Genomic DNA, 21540 nt, shown 5'->3' with positions numbered 1-21540 from the left:
AGCCCAGAGTCTCGATTTGAAATGACTGTGTGGCCCCCGTGCCAAAAAAGTTTGGCTCTGTGTATATATGTGTGCATGTATATCTATATCCCCACACCAAATATGTAGTTGTGATAATCATGTAGTAAATTACAGAGCCATATGATAAACTGCATGTGCCTTTGACCACCTCACCTGCCCCCTGCCAGCTAATCCATCTCCATTTGGATTTACTCTGTCATTCCAAACGGAGGCTTTAATCCTGCAAACACTTATGTGTACGCTTAACTTTAAGCACTTGAACAGTCCAGTTGAAAATAAGTTTGGCTGCGTGTAATTCCAGCATTGTCTCTAGGTGCAATCGTAGTCCTGCCTTTTACGTTCAATGGAAGCAGTTTGGGCTTGCGATTTCTTTGAGCTGATAGGACAACACCTCTAGCACTGGTGCTGACTGCAGGTTTGGTGAATGCCATGGATAGACCCATATTATTCCACTGGCTTCAATAGCGTTACACCAATTTACACCAACTGAGAATCTGCCCTGTTGAGAAAGAAAGGTCACAAGGATTACTAGACCTAATCTACAAACAGTAGGTGAATACCAGTCCAAGCATAAAATGAGGGCAGGGTGCAAGTACTGGATTTCTTATCTCCACAAGATGGGGGTGCAGGCTGATGGTGGTGTTCTACCGTGAGATCTGTGCAGCCACCCTTTTTTCATGAACGTAAGGAAGGTCTTGCAGCGCTTCCGTCACCTGTTCTCTGGTGGCTTCAGCTCCGGATTTTCTCTCTGTCCCCTTCCATAAACTGTGCAGAAAACAAAGAGAAAGGCAGCAGAGGAGAAGTGTAATTGTATACTGCAAAATAACATTCATAAGTCACACAAACACTAAACCCTACGTATAATGAATCTGTCCTTTAGGGACAGTCCTTTCCATGTCATTGTCTGGTACTTATGTTGTTGTTCATCTAGCTAATTACTGCTTTGAAAGGTATAGTCCTGCTGTCATGCTTAGATTAGCAGCAAGTGTTTGGCCAGCTACTTTCTTGTCACAGTTGATAATTATTTAATGAGTTCTGTTCTTCCCTAGGAAAGCAAGATTAGGATAGAATTGGACTTATTTTATCACAGTAGCATTGCTGCGCCTGTTGGCACATTTGACAGCAACAGTGCTGGATTTCAGTAAGACAGAAGAAGAAGAATTTCCATAAGTAGTTCCTGAATCAGTTGGAAGCAACAGGGAAATTAATAGTAATGAGTGAATCTCAATAGATACTGACTCATTACTATGTTAGCTGCCAGTCTTTTCCTGCAGCTGTAACCATGCTGGAAATTGGGTGATGCTCTTAGCTAAAAGAAAAACCATCGTAAGTTAGTACAATATGTTGCTAAAATGGGAAACCTAACTTTAGATTTCCAGATTTCTTCATCCGCAGGGGGCCACTGAAGTCACATTATCATTTTTTTTGCAGTAGAAATCTATTGATAAATAAAAGAGCGTGATCAACAAGACCATATGGACCCTTCCTTCAGATTACCTGTCTGGAAGAACATTTGGAGCAACGAAGGCAGGTAAAGAAACTTTGTGCTGAAACCAGGTTAGAACGGCACTGGCAGAGACTTATTGTATGTGTAGCTACTTGCTGCAGTGGGGTATATTTTAAAAGCTCTGTGGTAACTTTGGTAAATTTCCAAACAGTCAGGGAAAATAACTCAGTTATTTTCCCTGACTGTTTGGAAATATTCAGAAATAAATAGAAAACTGTATATGGAAAAGGTTAACTTCTTGAAAGCTGATTACAAAAAAAATGTAAAAAATACCTGATCAAAATGAAGATGTTACATTTTTATTTTCATTTCAAAATGTATTTTAATTCAAATGTCTTAAAAATTCAAAGTCAAAGCAAAGCATTTGGGTAAATCTAAAATACTTTTTTCTGTTAGTGTTTTACTTCAAGGAAAACTTGGGAAGAAATTTTATTCTGTTTCAGAATAGGGAAAACACTTTCAAAAAGGTAGAATTTCCCACCAAATGGAAACTGTAGTTCCTGCTGACCTTCACTGTTTCCCCTTGCACTGAGTTGTATTTTTCTTCCTGAAGCTGTACAGACCTTCTAATTCCCCAAGGCCATAAAGCATGGGGATCTTTTTCTTTAAGGCTAAGCTCATTTTGAGCTCATGTGCAGTCCATTCCCTTATCTCTAACTCTCTCTCCAAAACATGATTCACCTGGGTATGTATGAGATACACAGGTGGGTTTGTCTGTCACTTGCTTTTCCTAGAAATGGCACTGAGTCATCAGCTAACCACCACCAGACAATGCCATGATGTCCTACATTGAAGTGCCTTCTATATGGCCACATCACTCAGGACAGCAGCAGCGGTAGCCAGATGGGGAAAGGTTGGTTTGTCTGAAATAAATGACCTGAAAAGCTGGAGGACTGCTGGTCTCAGCAAACTGCTCCTATAAACAGCAGGAGCAAGTGAACTCTGAAAACATAAGAATTTCTTGTTAAGCAAGCATCCCCAGTAATGCTAATAAATAATAATAACTTCTTCAAAGTATACAAAATGGACAACGTCTGACTTTTTTTTTATTATTAAATCTAATATTTTTCCAAGCAAGACAGTTTCTTAGCTGTCATATTTTCAGAATTTTCCCATGTCCATTTTCCTAAACTCACCAAAACCAGGGAGGAATTCCTATATTGACTCCAATGGCTTTTGCATCAAGTCAGAAGTATTGAAAACAGTTGCTTTCTCCTTGTATTCTTCATCATAAGATCTGTAAAATGTATCCTGACACAGTAAACAAAAGGTTTTCCAGGAAAGCAAATGCAGTTGTAATATGTTATAAATATTCAGGCTGAAAGGGGATTAGAATATATGTTTAAGTGATCTGTGGGAGAAATCAGTCTTGGTTTAAATTATGTTCCTGCTAGGAGATGTGGATTTTTTACTGAGAACCAAATGACTTTCTGTCTGTGGCACACTGGATCATTCTCCAAAGAACACCGGGCAGATGAGACAATACATTCATGGCTACAGACTACACCACTGCTGCAGGTTAGTAATCAGTGCTTTGACTTTTTTTACAACAACATGTCAACTAGTAGTGTAGAAGTAACAGATTTATCAACAGGTCTATTACTACATTTTTCTCAGGTCTAACATTTATGTGTATTTTTTTGCTCCTGTTACTGGATATGGCACCCAAATAAAGAAGATGCATTATCTTTTAGCAAGCATATATACCAATTTCTTTGGAGGTGTTTTCTCTATGCTAGTAGAATAAGTAAGTTATGTTCTGTGCAGATTTATTTGCAAGAGGATGTACAAAGCTGCCGAGAAGAGATTCTACGCCAATGAGGTTGTTGCTTTTGCAGTTTAACACTGGAATTTATTTTTTTATACACACATTCTTATACAGAGCTGTGGCTTCATTCTGGATGCGATCTTCATTGCAGATAACCAGTTACTGAGTCACTGCTGAAATGTGAGGAGGTTTGAAGTGATGTAATTCTTGCTTTACCTCCCTAACGATATATTCTGTATTAAACTCACTGCCATCCCAAATGAGGATAGTGTCATCAGGGAAAGAGGTTTAGCTGGTTAACTTGACGCGTCTTAAGATTATATCAAGGGTTTGAATAACCCATACTTGCTGAAGTAAGGGAGCAAGGGCATCCCTATCTCTGATATATCCTTTACCCTTCCTTCCTGCCTCACTGGCTGAGCTATGCTGTGATGTTTGCAGAAGGGACAGAGCCCCAGAGAGGAGCCATTCGTGCAAGGTAAGGCACCAAACAAAGCCTAAATCCAAATATCCCCTAGTCTGGAGAGAGTTTAGGGCTGTATTTGCATCTGATCTTTGCTGCCATTTTCAAGTGTATGCGTATTTTCACAATAAACTTCTTTTGCCTATTTCTCTTACCAGAAATGTATATATATGGCTGCATGCTAAAAGGAGTATCAGAACTAATGTTATAAATAGCTACTAATAATCTGTATGTTGAACATATTATCCTCTTAGTATTTACATCCAGTCTTTATCTATCTCTACCCATTTCTCTATATACATGTAACCAGAGTGTTTTGGTGATGTTCAAGGTGGCATAAGAGCTTTGGGGTTTTTTTTAATCCAGAGGTTGGTCTGGACCTGGCCTCTAGAAAAGGCCCCATCTATGCTCTGCTGGTTCTCCGCATACTTTGTGCGATCAGGCTGAAACAGGATTTACTTCTCACTAGTAAGATACACAACTCCAGCCCGAATGGGGAAGGACACCCCACAGCTGTATGGTCACAAGCATATCACATTGTGTGATAGTGTCCCCATGTCCAGCCAGTGTTAATGTGAGTCCCTCTTGCCTCCTCCAGTAAATCAATCCCCTCGTTACCTTCTCTCACTTTTGGCACTACGGCAGAAGGGTTTAAGCCTGTTAGGCAGGTCTTGTCAGGCAGCAATGTCTTAAGGAACTTCACCTGCTGTAGATACCATAAAGTTAAGGGGCAACTCTATTATGTTTTCTGCAGTTGTCCAGGGAAATGAAAACAAGAATCACGAGTGGTTAGAATGAAATCCTTGTCTGCTCTACGTCAGTGCAGTATGACTCCCAACAATATGTTTTCTATGTGTAAAAATCAAAAGGAATTCTGCCTGCAGAAGAAACAGGGGAGAAAAGTAAGCAGTAAGTAATTGCTCTGTGGATAAACTAATCAGCAGTGCAAAATGCAAGCGGCAATAATGGCCTTCCATTCAAGACATTCTCATTTTATTTTGAACTGAGCATGCATGTGGTAATGTTTTAAAGCACTGAACATTTACTCATTTGACAGGGGTGAATGACACAGAAGTCAGCATCTTGTGATCAACAGGAAAAGAAAGGAAAAGAAGAACACTCGCTATTCTGATGTCATCTGATGTTGTTGTTCCTCCAAATAATGGAATTCTGGAAGCAAGACCATAAATCTCAAAGCTCAGCATTGTCTCATTCGGAGATCAAGGTCCTTGTTGCTGATTGATTCATGCATTTTTCATTTGGCTAGCTAATATCCTTTAAATGGAACAGACACTTAGGCAGTGAAACTGGAGCTATTCTCCCCTCCCCCCAGAGGATTTCGCATATAAGTTAAGCAATTTCTCGGATGATTTTTGGTAGAAAATATCATTTATGGAAAACAATGAATATTATTCATCTCAAAAGTCTAACATTAATTTTCTCCTTAATGAGCCTGGTGCTATTGTGCATTAAGAGCACTCAGTTTTTAAGGTTAGATTGTGATACCTTTCTCAAGTTGAATAGTACCTAATTCTTTGAGTTATCCCATTGGAATGAAGTATTAAGACATCACTTGACATGGGTAAGAGTATCACAATCTAGCCCTTAATGAAATTTGTAGAAGCTGAGAGTGTCCTCTACAAGAATGAGTCCGTAATCCATATTTTTCTATTTTTATGGATATGTTCTACCTTCATTTGTAATATTTAGACAGCTGCATGGTAATGGCCTGATGTAGCTACTATTTCACTACAACTTTGATAATTTTAAAGCTCTCTGAGATTGTACAAACAACACAATCATAGAAAAGTTGTCTTTTCCTCAAAATTTTAAATGTTAATTTGTTATATAAACATTATAAAGAATAATTTTTTTAAAAAATGCAGGTAAAATAGCTGTTCAGGAATCACAGAACTCACTAGGCTTGACATGGGATGAAGAGAGAGTACACACAGCTTTGCTCTAAGGAGTTATTTGTTTTTTCTTCAGACCTTTAGGTAAATTCCAGTTCATCTTAGGCTTATGATATAAACCTCAATGTCTCAAAGAGCGTTGATGTCTTTCCTCTTTGGTCCTGCTTCAGTCTTGCCACATTGCCAGTTCTTTAGAAATCTCACCCTCTTCTTAAATATCAGGATTCCTCAAGCATTCCCTTGCAATGGGATCCCAGGTATCGCAAAGAATAATTTTTCTTACTGTTTTAGACACACAAGTATATGTTGAACCTGTATCACATCCTAAAATACAGCCAAAATTCATAAAGGTATTTGGATTGCTGCTTAGCACGAGCAAAATCTGAGGAGTGTGTAGTATCAAGACCGAAATAGCAACTCCAATACCTCCATCCATTTAGTAGCAACACATAGTGCCTGATGGAAGACAGGACTGCATCCAAGGTAGTCCCTTGCTGTTCATGTTTCTGGAGGATTCCCACTAAAATTTGTTTTCAGTCATAAAATATTTCATGTCTTACGGCACATTGAGTTATTTGCCATCAGCACTCAAACATTGAGATTCCTGAAGGATCTGTTCTCACCCTTCCTGAACTGGGTTTTGGGCTCAGGATGACTCCAGTGTGGTCAGAGGGAGGTGAGAAGGACAGAAGGGATAATGGATTTCTGGGAATCCTTGGAAAAATTTGAAGAAACCCATGGGTGACTCCATTTCCATGGGTGAAGGGACACTGCCAAAACGCCTGCTTTCCTGGACATTAAGGGCTGTTGGGAACTGTGCATCAGCAGCTGAGATGTACCCTTGATTTGTCTGGAAAAAAAAATAGAGCAGGAGTGGTGAAAACAGCTGAAAGAACTTTCCATTAGAGTTAATTCACTCACCAAAAGAGACATCTGACAACACAAAGAAAGGAACAGTGAAAGACCTAAATAGTGTGAATAGAGAATAGTAAGTTGGAAAGAACTGTAAAATGCTGAATGGTGCCTTTGGAGAACTGTGCTGCTCTTCCTCCTGGTGTCAAACATCCCACAAGAAAAATTAAAATATCCGATACATTCCGGACTAGAGAAATAACTCATAGTTTAGAGTTATATCTGTAATTAAAGGAGGAAGAACATGACGTTTAAGCCGAAAGACAGGGAGATTCCTAAGAATGAAATATATAGAAAGAATATAATGGACATTCTGCAGTATCATGCCAGGGATTCGTTAGGCCCAGAGCTTTTCTGGTTGAGGTAGGTCCATCTCCACATGCTGAAAGAAGAGCAGCCATGGGACAAGGAAAATTTTCACATCCGAGCAGAGTTCTTACAGTGGTGTTGGGTTTTCCAAGCAGAAAGAGGGGCAAGATGATCTGACCTTCTTCCTGCTGGACAGTGAAGGTTGTTTCCTGCTTTGTCAGAACATCGCATCTGACATTGCATCTGTGCTGGTGTTTTGAGAAAGGTTGTTATTCTGGCGGATACTGGAAAAGAGATTAAACTCTTCTGGAAACCGGGGACATTTTCTGTAAAAATGAAGTGCTAGAGGAGAGTTTTGGGTTTGTTTTTCTTTTTCTTTCCTCTTCTCTGAATTTCCTTTCAGGGAGGGGAAGGTAATTCTCTGGACTTCGTGACTAACTTCTCGTGTCATTTGTTGATTCTTCCTTCATGCTGAGGAGAAATTGGGGGGTTTCCAGGCCTCAGTTCCACAAATCTTTTAAGCATGCATTTAAATGCCTCTCTGTTCAGCCACGCAATCGAAACACCTGCTTCAATCCTGCAAGTACATGTTTTTAAGTTTACAACGAATAAGATGGACAGGCAAATAAGGACTTAAGAACTGGGTCTGAACCCTATGGAAACCCTATGGAAAAACTCACACTGGCACCAGTAAGCTCCTCAAATTACAGCCCCCCTTGCTAAGTTTTGCGATAAATAGCCCAACGTCACAGAGGTATTTTCAGAGGAAGGTAAGGGGCAGGGGGCGACGGGGTCGGATGACAGGGAGCCACGTTGCGGTTGCTGGGCCCTGCTGGCACCCAGCACCTGTATCCACTCCTCCGTGCTGCAGTCCTCGGCAGAAACCCTGCAATAACAAACACAGCTGCACCTGTGCAAACATCCTTGGTTTTGTGTTTTCTTGGGGTTACTGTAGCAATAGCAATTTAGCATAAAAGAAAATACCAAGTTATGTAACAGCCTCCCTGGGAACCTGCTCTGCCTTGTTTTACTGAGGTAAATATTAATGTTACTGATATCTTCTGACTTCGGGTTACTTGTTATTAGTGCACCATGGGCATGTGGGAGCCTGAAGAATTGGCTACCCCAATTAATAATAAGATGTAAAATACCATGAGTTGGTCTTTAAACCAAATTTTATTGATTTCCAACTTTGATTTTATAAGTTTTATTCAGCAAAATTTTTATGTCCTTTGCTCCTGAAATTATAGATCTTTTTGGAGCTTCTTTAACCCAGCCTGTGTTTTAGACTTTCTTCTCTGTCCAAATGGACTTAAATCCAGTGCAATAGGTGTTGCTAGATGATCTCCAGCCCCTTTGGCCACATTGCCCATTTCCCTGTGTTCCTTCCATACATAGGTTTAGAGTAGGGAATTTCCTATAACTTCCTGACATCATCTAGAATTTGCACTGATGAATTTCAACATTTTTATTCTCATCCACGTTCACCTTCTTCATTGGTTTACGCACAGATGAAGTGCTCCCTGCCTGGACAACTCCCTGAGAGGACCAGGGCAGAAGGGTTTGGTCTTACCTCACTTTAGCAGCCCATAAATGTCAAGGAGCAATTCCTTTGGGGCTGGTATTTTCTGTGCCTGGTGACAATTCGGACAGCTGGGGCGGAATTGGCAAAGCCTTTGGCATACTCGTATGAAAAATACCATTTTTCTGCATAAGTTCCAATCCATTTTCAGGCTCGGATAATTCCAAACCACCTGAAATGAGGAGTTTCAAACCGGGGCCAAAAAATGTAAGTTATCCAGCTCACACACACAGGCTCAGTGAAATCAGAGGGTTGAGCTATGTGAGAAAGATTTCTTTGTGGATAGTTGAAAGCCCAATATGAAGAAAAGAAGTTAGGCAATTTTAAAGGTGCAAGGCCAGACCCTTGTATTATGCCACTTGAATGCCTTCTATTTCTATTTAAAAAATTCCTTCATTGCTTTTTAATCAAATGCTGCTGTAATTTGATTGCTTTAATCAGATGCTTTCCAGTCCTTGTGTAAAGGCTGGAAATCTGAGTAACAACATTATGTGTGGCCCCAAGTGAAAAAAGTAGGTATTTTTCCAAAGAGCCACAAAGCAGACTTAAACCCACCACTGTCTCTTGGTGTGTGCTGACCTGTCTGCCTCCAGGGTTCAGCGCTTGACTCGAAACTTCAGTTGCAGGCTCCAGGACATTGGATTTTATTCTGCTTTCCTGAAGGCCTGCAGAGCTCAGTGCAAACACAGATTACTCCAAGCTTAGTTGTGAGGCTTCACTTCAAAATCCTAGCAAATGTACAGCAATTTTCCACATGCCTTGTCAACGCTCACACGGCTTCAGTTTCCGTGATGAGGGGATGAGTTGTTCATCCAGAAGTACAAAAAGAATTAAAATTTGCTACCTCACCCTTATTTCTGCTAGTGAGGCCAGAATAGAGTTAGCAGTCAGTGAATAACTTGCAGGATGTTGGTCTGGGATCCTGCTCACATTTACTACCTGGGGCACTAAAACCACAGTAAGAACTAAACTACTCTTATACCCAGCAGCTGATACAAAGTTCTGATATGAAACTTGCTGCTTATGTTAAGTAGAGTTTCTGAAGAGTGTTGGCAGATATATTGATGTTTTGCAGAGGATCAGTATGTTGTTCAGTTGAATGCATTCCCATTTCCACTTCTGGCTGTAGCTATATCAAAATCTAAACCTATATAAAAGTACACTACACTGATATAAGCACCATTATACGGGCATTACTGTGATGCTATTTTGCCAGTTGAGGTGATTCTTAAATCTGTGCAGTAAGACTTTTGGGATAGAGCCTTACGGTTTGGGGTTTTTTTTGTTTGTTCTTCTTAACAGTGGTTCATCAGCAGGTCCAGAGACGTACTGGCTATTTGTATACTGCAAAGTGAGCCGTGCCAGCGAATGCTCCCAAGGACTGGTGCTTTGGGCACATTTCATTTATTAGTGGAGATGTAGCAGGCATGTTGTCTTCACCGGGCCTGGCTCACCTGATGCTTTTGTGTCCTGTTGGGCAGTACCCCTCTTTCCGCAGGTGGCCCCATGTCAGCATCACGGCAGCTCCCCTCATTTCAAGGATGGCGAGCAGTTTTTGGGAGGGGATCAAGCAAACAGAAAGCAGCTGGCAGGTGCCTGCAGGTGGGCACAGCTCCTTCTCCAGACTGCGATGCCACCGGCAGGAGCGCACCCCGCTGCTCGCTCCCCTCAGAGGCTGCGTGTCCCACCCAGCACCCCACAGCCGCCTGCCCCGAGCCCCTCGGCCCCAGGACACCCCTTGGGCCCCAGACGGCCTGGGTCCTCCAAGCGGTGGCCGGCCTGTCGCGGGCCCGGGGCATCGCAGGGAGGATTTCGGGGCACCTTACTCTGGGCGTCCGGATGTGCAGGCACACCCCGAGGCCTCTGTGCACGCCAGGTACGGGGAACCCCAAATTCACACTCTCCTGCGAGGCTCGGCCTGCTTTTTGTTATCACTTGCTGACATCTGCTGGCTACGGCACGAATTATTTCGGAGGGCTGCCAGGCAGGGACGAGGAGCTGGCCTGGTCTAGGGAGGCCTTCCTCTGGTCTGGGGAGGCCTTCCTCGGGCAGAGCCAGCGGGAGCCTCCCTGAGGAGCCAGGCCTGGCAACGAACAGGCGGTTGCAGGCCTCTCTTCAGGGTCGACACGGCCTGAGGGGGCCCAGCGCCCTTCTTTTGTGACATTCCCCATTTTGTTTGGGTTTTTTTATGGAAAGACCCTTCTTTCAGTGGTATACGCAGGCCCCAGTGTATTTAGTTAGAGCGGGTGTTGGTGCTTGTAGGGATGCGGAGGGAACGTAGGCCAGGTGTGGGCCAGTGACATACCATTCGGAGCAAGCTCCTTGTGCCAAAGCATGTAAGCAGCTTTTCACATTGCCTTGGGAGAGCTGGGAAATGGGGGGATCGTGGCAGATTGTGGGGCTTGCCTGACCACGCCGTGTCCACTTAACGCTCTCCCTTTCCCCCTGTTTGCAGAAGGAAACTGTAATGGACTGCCCTGCTTTGGAAGGAGTCCGTGCTCTCACATGAGGTGACTGTGGCCAGTGCATGCCTCAGAAGCCCCTTGCCTCTGACCATTTCACGGAAGATACAAGGAATGTAAATAATATGCTCAAAGCCAAAGGGTGAGTTAATGACAGAATAAAATTTCAGTTCTTCTTCAGCCATGTGCTTTTAAGGTACTTCATAAGCACCAGCAAATGAAGGCTAGAGTAATCAATCCCTGGCTGTTGCAGGAATTGCTATAGCTGTCCCAGTCTTCTGGATGGGTCGACTGACGTGAAGAATTGCAAATAACTGACTCTGAGCCACATAAGGAGCAAGGGCCAGGTGTAGGATTTCTACACAGGTGTTCAGGTTATTTTTGAGCAGATCTCTGGTGTTTCAAATTAGTGCTGCCTCAAAGTATTTACCTGGAAATGTTTCAAGCAGTTATTTGTCCTTAACATGCCACTTGGGAACAAAACTGTTTATGGTCAAAGGGAACACAAGTAAGCAGGCATTACTTTTAATGTGCACTGTGTGTCTAAGTCCTCCAAGCACTACATAGCACTGTATGCTTTTACTATGCCCTAGAAATTACATGGACACTGCTGGCAGATTGAGTTTTGTGGCCCTCTGGTATCTTGGCATAAATGGCATTTTGGGTGGCTCATGTTGTAGGGTTGCCTGGAATTAAGATCTGCATTCAAAAAAATTGATCAAAAGCAAAACTGTCCCGGGTGAAAGAAAAATATTGATGCAGGAGAAAATACTCATTGGGAATCCAGTGCCCTTTTTACCTTACTGTGCTCTTTTTCACTGAGCTGGAAGAAAATAAAATTAATCACCTTGATGTACATTAATACACAGATGGTAATTGTGTCATTTACTGTATCTTAAATGCTGGAACTCATTAGCTTTTATCAATCCTCTCAGCACTTTAAGAGGACAAGACACCTAGTAAACAAAGACAAAGTATTCTTCTCTGATAGAAGTGATGAAAGGAGAGACTATTTAAAACAGATAGGAAGGTATTTTTTTACTTAGTGCAAAACAAGCAGTTAGCTTGCCAGCCATGAGAGCCTGTAAAAGCAACTTGAGTTTACTAGCTATCTAAAATCTTGTCTCCTCCTATATATTAGCTTGTATATGGGTACTGGAAATGTGTTGATGTACAGCTAAAAATAGCTCTGTCATATTCAGAGTTTACCCATTGCCAAGAAAACAGAAGTCAGCATTGCAAATCACAAAAGGAAAAATCCAAAGGTCTGCACCAAAGAGAGGTGTGGCCAAAATATTCCCTGAATAGCAGACAGTGTGGATTGATATATAAGCACGTTTGGCCATTCCTATCAGAAATGATGCACTGTGTGGGATTCACTGATCCAAGCCAAATACAAAGAAATCACATGAGTTGTGCAAAGGAAGCTTTCAGTGTTCTCAGAGCTCAGGGAGTCATCTTTTCGGCAAGCATATCTGAATTACATTCCCAGAAAGAATACACTAAGGCAGTAGCTCTTGACCTTGTCTGATTTGTAACCCTTGAAAATTTTTCTAGTAAATGTTCAGATGCTTGCAAAGAAAATATAATTATTTGCAATATACTTGCTTTTCTTAGGCATTCCTTACAAATAGCTCACAGATCCCCTAGGGTTTACAGCTCATATGTTGGAAACCCTTGCACTGAAGGCCCACTATCAGTAAAAAGAATTAAACCAAAATCTTTCTTATGTACAGAACATACAGATGATACAGACTTGAAACGCCTGATTTCATGAAGAAATGTTGCAGGAGTGGGTTCAAAACACTATCCTAAATGCTTAAATAAGGATAAAATCAAGGTGAAGAAGAGATTCATAATTAAGGGAAGGAATATGTTTCCTTTTGACACTTACTGGGAGATGACACACATGTTTTGGGCCAGGTAGAAAAGTGGACAGCACATGTACACAGCAGGGAGAAGTCATAACACTGTATGCCACAGCTGGAGTCTCTCTGAAAGATAGTAATCCTAGAGATCCTTTGGGCCTGGGATAGTTGTGCCAAGTGGGCTGACGTAGAGCTGCCCTTGCATGCCAAATTTTAAGGATTGTTTCCCAACTGACACAGAATTGAGAAAAGCAAGACATTGTGGCTAACACCATGCAGACCTTTTGGCAGTGATGATGAAGAGTTGCAGGTTTCTTGGTTTCTGCTAAACTTCTGGCTATTCAGGCTTCTGCTAGCACAAGCCGTGAAATGAGAAAATGCCAAGTACTAATGCAAAATTTTAAGACATGATTCAGGGATTTCTGTATTAAATGGTCACTGCATAATGAGAATTGCAGTTTTATTGTGTTCCAAAACAATTGTACAATTGCATGTTTTATTTTCCACATCAGATAAGTACATTGTTTGGAAAACCACCACTGTAATGCAAAATGGAGACTTCACTTTCATTAAAATAATCTGGAAACACATAGCTGAAACTCCCACAGCAACTTTACTCTGCCATGTTACAGCTATATACCTGCTGCTAGACTTGCAAATGACCCATTTCCACTAGGGTAGAACACAAAGTGGACACGACGCAGATTCTGACATCTGCAATGTTTTATATCACAGTCAGCAATGCTGGTGTTGAGTTATGTTTCCCCATTCACTTCTGTTTCTTGGTAGAATATTAAATATATTCTTCCCATTTGCTTTAAAAATCAAAGTTCAGTGAAAAGTAAAAATAAATGGTGGAGAGACTGCTGAGGGAAGTTGACTCATTGTCTCTGTTAGAGAAATGATTTGTCATGGCTTTTTTGCCTTGGTTGGTCTTTCTTTTCAGGCAACTAGCTATCTGGATAACACAGGAAAAAGCTTCTGTGGCAAGAACTGACACTGCTGCACATTACTTTAAATGTGCAGGGAACTCATGCAGAAAGCCCACTTCTAGACCTGCGATCCATTTACAATCCATTATTCATTCTTCTAGTACCGTTACGTGCTCTCAGTATCTTTCTTAGTCACTTCCCATATTTTGGACTCGAATGCTTTCCAGGAGTGTTTCTCACAGCTCGGTGTCACAGTAACCCTCTCTCAGGCAGTGTTTCAGCTGTGATGAGGAACCCCACAGGCAAGCCAAGAGTTAATGCCCCCCCTCAGACCAGCCAGGGGCCCTACAGCTGCTCCGAGCTGCCAAGCAATTAGGCTTGTCAACATCCCTCAAATAAACTCCGGCAGTATTATCAAACCCCATTGTTACCTGATCCCCCAGAGGCTGGGGAGGCTGTTATATCAGGACTGCAAGCTGCAAAGAGCCACGTCTGTTTTCTTTTTTTTAATTCTGGTTGACCCATCCTTTACTTTACTGGTTGGAACTGGGGCTCAAGAAAGATGGATCTTTTGGGAAAGGATTAAATCTCTACTGTAATACCAGTCTGGTGGGAAATCGTGGTGTGTTTTACCCAGGAACTGGTAAAGAGCTGGCTTCCTTGTGGTTTTGCCTCAAAGCAATAGCCTGCTTCAGTGGACTACCTTAAAAATAACAGGATGCAAGCTGCCATCTTAAGGAGAAAAATGTTGCCAGAAAAGAGTATTTATTGTTCCATCTAGGGTTGCTACCTTGGAAATACAAAACCCAAGTCACTTCAGACAAAGGGCTGCTGTGCAGGCACAGATCAGTCTATGTGGGCCAAACTGGGCAGTGTGATTGGAAAGCAGGCAGATAACAACCCTACCTGAAGCCAAGGACGTGTTTGGACGACTGAGTTCCAGGTTCAGTAGTGGCACAGTAAGCCCATGTATTTACAGAGACATGCAAAGATGGCAAAACCACAGTTTTTCCTTGAATACATTATTTTTAGCTTTCATTTTTGTACAGAGATGCTGAAAATTTGATCTGAACTAAGCAACGCAATTTTGTCCGTCTAAGTCTACAACTCATCTAAAACAATTGCCCTAAAGTGACTTTGTGATTATTCCAATTATTTTGCATTTTGAAGCTTGTTGCTCTGGGGACGGCAGCAGCTAGCACCAGTGGGACAGGGAGGTGGAACTACCATGCCGCCACAGTTTTGTCGGAATGGGTAAAGGGCAGTGATGTAGCAAGGACTTAGGAAAAGGCGCAGCAGTCCCAGACATCCCTCAGAGACAGACAGTGCCCAGGGACAAAGATTGGCAAGCCCTGTGGCTGGATGAGTGCCAGGCATCTCTTCCAGGAAAGGGTTTCAATTATGAGCATTTAGGATGAAATCTTTTTGGTTTTTAGTGAAGCATAGTATGCTTTGCTTAAAATGTTTTGGGTTCGGTGACATTTTTAAGAGCAAGTAACTATACATTTTTTCTAGAAGGCTGAAAAATTGCATGCAAACACGCACAAACTGACATCCACACAAAATAGGCTTTCAGCTTCTGGAGTTTTTTTGTTCAAAATCCAGAATTTCTGTGTAAATCTTCATTTGGGTTCAAAAGCATAAGATTTTACTGGCTGCAGGCAAAATATAAAGAGATGAAAAATGCCTGATACAAAGGAAAGAGGATCTTGCAAGACAGAAAATACTCAGGACACAAAACTATTCTCTTTCAAAGCACATATAATACACCATGCATTCAGGTGGATAAGCTTTACGTTAGCATGAACACTGCTCACCCTTTTACATGGCTATGGAGAGGCTGACCCTTTAATACAGCAGCCATGATTTATTCACTTTCATTGTACCAGGATGACTCTCAGTGTTCAGATATGCTTTTTTCCACATATGAGAAATGATATTGTATCAAGGCCAATGCTGAACGGCAAACTGATTTCCCTTCCCTACCCAAACCAGTTTGTGTTATTTGTAAATCTAACAATAACAAAGATTCAAAGGTCTATTACTCAGCGTCTCTTGATTTCCCTGTTTTATTTTGTGCCCCTTATCGATACTCTTCAGAGCTCAGGGCTGAAGCAACATAATGGGAGCCTGGAGACATTGTCTGCATCTCAACTAGGGTCTTGGCATTTGGTAACAACACCAGGTTGTCTTTTTTTTTCTTTTCAGAGCAAAACAGCTGGTGAGTATTTGAGAGTGTACTGGTGGCAGAGAACTTGTAGTAGAACTGGCCGTGACTCCTGCTGCAGAAGCAGTTACAGATACTAGCACTGAGCAGAGAGGCATGACAGATAAATATGACAAAATGCAAAATATGCTTCTTTTCTGTTGGTCAGAAGTTAAAGATTTTTCAAAAGGCTCAGGGTCTTTTCAGATGCTTTCTTCCACATTATGTACGTCTTGCATGACTGAACAAAGTCTTCCCCTTAACCTGCAGGCTTCTTTCATTTAAGTTCTCTGAAACACCTTGCTATTACAGTGATGGAAGTTAGAGATTATTTAATGATGAATTCGCTGACATGTCAATAATGTTTATCTGATTACTTTGGAGGGTGAAGAGGGACTATAAGAGCTTGAGGGAAAAGTTCTGTTTGTTTCTAATGCCTCAAGAGGTATCATTTCTGAAAAAGGAGAATCTCTGTAGAAGAGATTTTTTTACTGGGCTTGGCAGATACATATTTGTAAATGTGCACATCAAATGCACGTTAATACATTATTCACTCAGTCATTCAGATGAACTGACACATTTATTTAATCCTCAAAGACATTATAGTCTAGATCGACAGTACCAATATTAGTGGGAGACTGATAAAAATTGCATATTTGCTTTTCTTACTGTACTTTATATTCCCTTCTAAAGTATTAACTCTTGGCTTTGTTATTCACAAATGCATCCATCTCTTATTCATGCATTACATAACAAACTGTCCGTGCTGCAGCTGGTAGATATATCAGATAAATGCAGATTCTGACTTTAAAAAGGTAAAATTTAGACAGAACTCTCAAGCCTGTAACTTTGACTCTGAAGTGCACACACATGCACACCCACATGCAAACCCTAAATATTTAAGTTTCTAAAGGTGCTGCCATTAAATTTCATAAATAGCCTGGGAAGCCCAGCTTGAAAAAATTAAATTCCAGTCTTTATGAAACAAGGAACAATAATTTAAAAGAACTCTAGAGTTAAAAAAGAGGATTGAATTATACCAAATGACAGTTTCCCCTGCTTGCTATTAACATGCTTTTTTCTGAAATCATGCACATTGTCTATAGCTACACTGGGATATTATTTAAAATGGTGTCAATCTGGAAAAGCTCAGCAAAAGAGAGTGCAGCGGCTCCAGATGAATGTTAACGTTACCAAGTGCCCAGTCAAGTCTCAACAACTCCCCAACACTGATCATTCCAAGTCAATCCTGGGATGCATAAATTTCTCTGTAACAGACAACATATTCCAAAGTGTGTGCAAAACTACCTGCCCACACATTCATCAAAGTGTACCATGAACTTTCATAAATCTCCTGTTACTTTTCCTCATCTCTTTTTTTCTTGGCTGGTAAGAGTCACAGAGGATTTTTTTTTCCTTTTAACATTTCAGCATTTGATATTACACCAAGGCAGGGTGCTGCCTACATATTGGGTTAGTTTATGCAATACACTATAAAGTACAAAAATGACATGACAGAGAAGAAAAAAAGAGTTTTCTAATGTCTGTGACCTGAAAAAGAAAATGTGAGCAGCAAATACCCGATCGCAATTTTTATTAGGCAGTTAGCTGATTGCTTTTGTGAAGTAGTGACAAACTTGAGATATCTGCAGTCAGTTGGTGAGCGCAGGGATTTGGATCCCCACCCATCTCAAGTGCAATAGATTCATGTACCTCATCTTTGATATTTCCCATGGTTCAGGTTAAAAAAACCACACACAATAAACAACTGTTCTGTCTCAGTCATTTATTCCTCAAACACTATTGTCAAGGGGTAGCAAAGCATTGCTGAGGAAAAGTCTATATAAGAATATTGCCAGATGGATTTGTGCAGAAATGGATAATTAAGTGATGACCAATTAAAATACAATCTGTAAATCTAGTAATAGGAAAAATAAATTGTTATGATAGATGTTCATTAGTTTTGCATTTAAAATTGTTCACTCCTAATAACGAACTAGTATATTTTAATCTCAAATCATAGTTTACTGTTTGTCTTCTTTTCATCTGTTAAAAGCTGTATGTCCATCAACATACATTCACTTATACATTCACATAGCTACTTTCTGAATAACACTGCAAAAAAAGGGACTTAGTTTCTGCACAAAAATCTATAGGAATCTGTGCTTTTCAAAAAGGCAAATCTGCAAAAGAAAGATACTGCTAATATAGAAGAAAATGAGACTTAAACTGTCCCCAGCAAACATCACTGGTAAAGCTTCATTAGTATGTATTTTCACATAATTCAATTAGCCAAAATACATACAAATGCTGGCAGTGCTGTTCCCTGCTCAGGGAGCGTCAGTGAAGCTTTAAACAGATCTGAAACAAAATTGCATAAATGGCATGTAAAGCCCTGTGCATACAAAGATACCTTCAGGGTTCTAATAAATTCATGAAACTTTTTAAAGTATGATTTCCTAGCAGGCAATCACTTTTAATTAACAGGATCACCTACAGCAACACATGTCCTTCAAAAACTTACATTATTTTTTCTTTTTGAATTTCAAAGTTTCTGTAGTAAAAGTTGAATAGCTGAGTAGCTTAACCTCAAAAGGATTGCAGGCTTTTATGACAGTTATAAACCACTGTGGTGCCTTCTTTATAAGAAGAAAAGATTCTTAACACAACAGAGAAAGAAGGAAATCTCTTTTTAGTCATAGCTAGAAGCAAGCATTTCCTCCAAAGGTCAGAAAACTTTTCCTCAGTTAAAGAATATTTTTAAGGACATTGCAGGCTACTTGTACAAGTAATCTCTGGTAATTTGCTGTATGAATTAAACATGTAATTTCCAATATTTATTATTTTATATACTTCTGCATTTTCTTTTATTTCTCTGAGCTCTCAGGATACAGTTTTGGTAAACATGGGGGTGAGCTGGTGAAACTGGCTTCCATAATGAGCTTTACATGAGAGAGAGCAATGGGAAGCTCATCTCTTTATGAAAAAAAAATCTTACTAGTTTACTGAGCACATCTTTCAGGGCTGCATGTTTGAGGTGGTGCTTGCCACTTGCTTAGAAGCACATTTCCACGTTCCAAAGCTGGCTAATCTTCTTACCTGCAGATTTAAAATGACAAAATATTCCACATTTTGAGTTGGAAAGAAAATAACAGGAAAAACATGGTAAAAACGATAGTGCCAAAGACAAATTTTAAAGGGCCAAAGCCCTCTCCAGCCCTCATTTACATGAATCAAGCCATTGATACCGGTACCTGAGAAACTTGAGCAGGATTTGCATAAATGAATTGAGGGAGAAGGACAATAAACAAGGGTATGTTGTGCCTGGTTTGATCCAGGAGGTTTTACAGGCTGTAATGGCTTGGATGCTTGTGTGTCCTCTAACAGTGACCAACGATAAATATATTTTCTGTGCTTGATTTTGCGGCTTCCTTCCAGGTGACCGTCCATTTAGAACACAGGGAAAGTGGTAGAGGCTGAATTTATGTGTCTTAGCAGAACAGTCAGCCTCAGGTCAGTGATATGCACGATGTCTTGTGTGAAAGTATTGGTACTTTTTCCTTAGGTGCATTTTCTGACCTGGAGAAGAACAGATATGGTGAAGCTCTGGGAGTGGAGAGGGGAACAAGCACCCTTGGAGCATTTGAAAGTCCCACTCAAGAATTAGTTCTGAGGCACAGGTGGGCTTCTAAGAGGAGCAAAAGAGTAAAAAGCATGTTTATGGATCAAACAGCCTTTCTGGCTAAAAGGAGCACGGCGCTTACAGTGCACCTGTATTTGAAATGAACACGTGAGGACAAAGTCATATGCCTTATAGCACTGGCCGTGCTATAAATGATTGTGCCGTGTACATACCAAGGTGCTCATAACACTAAGTGTCATTTAGGTGAATGCGCACCGTATGTGTACACATAGGGATGTCTCTGCCATGGCGTCAGTGCCCTTTCACGGCACCCCAGCCAGGGGCAGGTTCAGCACATCCTCCTGTCTCGGCGTGGGGCCTTCTGCAACCTGCAACAGGGCGTTTTGGCTCTTAATTGCTCCTCTTTGAATTCTCTTTCTTCAACCAGCCTCTCTCATTGGTAATTATTCCTATAGGATCATAGAATCGTAGAATAGTTTGGGTTGGAAGGGACCTTTAAAGGTCATCTAGTCCAACCCCCCTGCAATGAGCAGGGACATCTTCAACGAGATCAGGTTGCTCAAAGCCCTGTCCAACCTGACCTTGAATGTTTCCAGGGATGGGGCATCTACCACCTCTCTGGGCAACCTGTTCCAGCATTTCACCACCCTCATTGTAAAAAATTTCTTCCTTATATCTAGTCTGAATCTACCCTCTTTTAGTTCAAAACCATTACCTCTGGTCCTGTCACAACAGGCCCTACTAAAAAGTTTGTCCCCATCTTTTTTATAAACACCCTTTAAGTACTGAAAGGCTGCAATAAGGTCTCCCCGGAGCCTTCTCCAGGCTGAACAACCCCAACTCTCTCAGCCTTTCCTCACAGGAGAGGTGTTCTGTCCCTCTGATCATTTTTGTGGCCCTCCTCTGGACCCGCTGCAACAGGTCCATGTCTTTCCTGTGCTGAGAGCTCCAGAGCTGGACACGGTACTCCAGGTGGGCTCTCACCAGAGTGGAGTATATAGCTGTCTTCCCACCAGTGGCTGTTCCATCTCGTCTGGTGTTAGTCTCACCCTGTTTTCAAGCCAAACCTTACAGGAGCTAAATACCTGCCACACACCTGGGACTTTGGGCAAGTCCCCTCTCTGTGTGTTTGCTTTTTACCTGTTCTCATCTTTTTTGTACGTTGGACTGCCTTTGGAGCAGTGGCTCATTCTTCTGTTGTTGTACAGCACCCAATAAAGGTTGCTTTTATCTTGGCAGAGGCCTGTAGTTTTTACAGAAGGCCAAACGCAGAGATTTACTCCTAAGAATAAGATAATATTTCTCCGTACCAGGAATGCTAATGCTTTGTTGTGTGGAAATGCAAACAAAACTTTAGTCTACAGTCATATTATACACAAACAGTTACTCTACTGACAGTATTTCTAATCAGTTCAATAGACTGAATTTTGCTTTATTTTTGTCGAAATTAATGAGGCCTTGTGTACATGTATGCCTGTCTCTCTACCTGTACCACACAAAGCATAATGCATGTCCGGTATACAATGTGTGTGTGCGGTTGTGTATCTAGTGTTGACATGAATTACTGTATAGTTTCCTGTAGCCAGCAGCTGGATTATAAAGGACAACCACTGGACAATTAAAAAGCATTCAGAAGGACACAGCCACAGCACAATCATCAAGATATGCCGAAATAAATTAGCATCATGCAAAGTTAGGCAATGTTTAATTCATAGACTGTGCCTATATTTATCCATCTTATTATTTGCAATATAATCCATTCATTTATTGAAGGTTAATGCCAAATTTTTCTCCTGGGTATTTGGTAGATGTGTCACAGGGCAGTGTAGCCCTTTTGATTTCCATCTACTAGATGGACTGAATTTGCTATAAAAGCATATCTGCTTGTGGGTGGGTGTGCACATGCAAGCTGCCTGATGTAAGCACACTCAAAAATAGGGAGAATTCCCTAACC

General features: G+C 41.2%; 2 long non-coding RNA genes across 3 annotated transcripts; both read left to right on the top strand.

Annotated features, from left to right (window-relative positions):
• The first annotated feature begins 1294 nt into the window (after positions 1 to 1294).
• On the top strand, positions 1295 to 2362 carry LOC142407205 (uncharacterized). The gene is made up of 3 exons (XR_012774837.1): positions 1295 to 1347; positions 1453 to 1552; positions 2263 to 2362. It is a non-coding gene; the product is annotated as an uncharacterized LOC142407205 (long non-coding RNA).
• A 1033-nt stretch (positions 2363 to 3395) lies between these two features.
• LOC142407204 (uncharacterized) lies at positions 3396 to 9769 on the top strand. 2 transcript variants are annotated; one of them, XR_012774836.1, is made up of 5 exons: positions 3396 to 3774; positions 4514 to 4668; positions 4817 to 4984; positions 5646 to 5756; positions 8627 to 9769. It is a non-coding gene; the product is annotated as an uncharacterized LOC142407204 (long non-coding RNA). The 2 variants fall into 2 exon arrangements; XR_012774835.1 differs by having other exon boundaries at positions 3405 to 3774; positions 5646 to 9769.
• Positions 9770 to 21540: the final 11771 nt, after the last annotated feature.

This window comes from Mycteria americana, chromosome 3, assembly GCF_035582795.1.
Source record: "Mycteria americana isolate JAX WOST 10 ecotype Jacksonville Zoo and Gardens chromosome 3, USCA_MyAme_1.0, whole genome shotgun sequence".
Classification (NCBI taxonomy): domain Eukaryota; kingdom Metazoa; phylum Chordata; class Aves; order Ciconiiformes; family Ciconiidae; genus Mycteria; species Mycteria americana.
Note: the sequence above shows the minus strand (reverse complement) of the source record. Positions and strands in the feature narration are given on the sequence as shown.